The sequence below is a fragment of the Neofelis nebulosa genome, chromosome 16, assembly GCF_028018385.1.
Source record: "Neofelis nebulosa isolate mNeoNeb1 chromosome 16, mNeoNeb1.pri, whole genome shotgun sequence".
Taxonomy (NCBI): domain Eukaryota; kingdom Metazoa; phylum Chordata; class Mammalia; order Carnivora; family Felidae; genus Neofelis; species Neofelis nebulosa.
The window spans coordinates 41,427,978-41,429,804 of record NC_080797.1 but is presented as its reverse complement, the minus strand read 5'-3'; the positions used below and the strand labels follow the sequence as shown (position 1 = coordinate 41,429,804).

General features: G+C 39.5%; 1 pseudogene; it reads right to left on the bottom strand.

Annotated features, from left to right (window-relative positions):
* Nucleotides 1-890: 890 nt before the first annotated feature.
* Nucleotides 891-988, bottom strand: LOC131498623 (small nucleolar RNA SNORA70; annotated as a pseudogene).
* Nucleotides 989-1,827: the final 839 nt, after the last annotated feature.

The window sequence follows — 1,827 nt, the reverse complement described above, 5'->3', positions numbered from 1 at the left end:
TGTTTCTAAGGGGCACATGCACCCCCATGTTTATAGCAGCACTATCAACAATAGCCAAAATATGGAAAGAGCCCAAATGTCCATCGATGGATTAATGGATAAAGAAGATGTGATATATATATATATATATATATATATATATATATATATCCATCCAATGGAGAATTACTCGGCAATCAAAAAGAATGAAATCTTGCCATTTGCAACTATGTGGATGGAACTAGAAGGTATTATGCTAAACGAAATTAGTCAGTCAGAGAAAGACAAATATCATATGACCTCACTCATATGAGTGAACATAAGGGAAGGGAAGAAAAATAATATAAAAACAGGGAGGGGGACAAAACAGAAGAGACTCATAAATATGGAGAACAAACAGAAGGTTACTGGAGGGGTTGGGGGAGGGGGGATGGGTAGGAGACATTAAGGAATCTACTCCTGAAATCATTGTTGCACTATATGCTAACTAACTTGGATGTAAATTTAAAAAATTAAATTAAATTTTTAAAAAAGTAAAGTTGGAACAGCACGTGACTCTTGATCTTGGGGTCACAGAGTCGTGAGTTTGAGCCCCACATTGGGTGTAGACATTACTTATAAATAAGTAAATAACATTTAAAAAATCAAAAGAAACAAACAAACAAAAACTTATTAAAGCCCCCCTTCTTGGAAATTTGGATCTTCTGGCAGCCAGGAAACTTGAACTTGGCCATATGTAGGACCTCAATCACATGCTCCTTGTTCTGCAACTTGGTTCAGATGGACATGATGACTTGGTCAATGTGGACCCTGGCCACTGTGCCCCAGGTCTTTCCAAAGGCACCGCACACACCTGTCTGGAGCCTAGATTGGAGAAGGCATGAGGCCAAACTTCAATGCCCACCAGAAAAAGCTGTCTCCAAGGTCCCTGAGGGCAGTCTGTACAATCAACAGGCACATACACTGCCAAGGAGGCTGCTGTTTGCAGCCATTTTACTCTCTTTTAAACAATGTTTCCTTTATTCATTTTCACAAACACATCCACTACTCTGCACACAAGACTCTTCCCATAGAACAACCACTGTACAGAACCATTTGTGGAAATGTTTTATTCCCACTCCCCTGGAAGGCAGCACAGACTTAACAGCCTCCCCCTTTGGGGATGTCATACTCTCACATGCAAACAATACCAATATTTTGTGGATCTGACTAGGTGTGTCTATGAGGCATGATTGTCCTTGCTCAATGACTACTAATGTAGCAGACACAGAAGTTGTTGCATGAACATATATCGTTAATGAGTTCTCACAATAGCACTGTAAGGTGGGTACTATTACCACATTTTTAAAAATGAAATTCAAGTTCTGAACATATGAGCAAATTTGCTAAAGATCACACAGAAAACAATTAGTGAAGGGGACTTAAAGAGAAGTTAAAAAACAATCTCACTTACAATTGCATCAAAAAGAATAAAATGCACAAGAGTAAATTTAACCAAGGAGGTGAAAGACCTGTGTGCTGAAAACTATAAGGCAATGTGGAGAAAACACAAATAAAAAGAAATATATTCTGTTTTCTGGAATAGAAGAATTGATATTGTTCAGATGTCCATACTACCTAAAGCAATCTATGGATTCAAGGCAGTCTCTATCAAAATTCCAATCGCATTTTTCTTAGAAATAGTATAAATAATCTTAAAATGTGTATGGAACCATGGGGCGCCTGGGTGGCTCAGTCAGTTAAGTGGCCGACTTCGGCTCAGGTCATGATCTCGCAGTCCGTGGGTTCGAGCCCCGCGTCAGGCTCTGCTGACAGCACAGAGCCTGGAGCCTGTTTCAGATTCTGTGT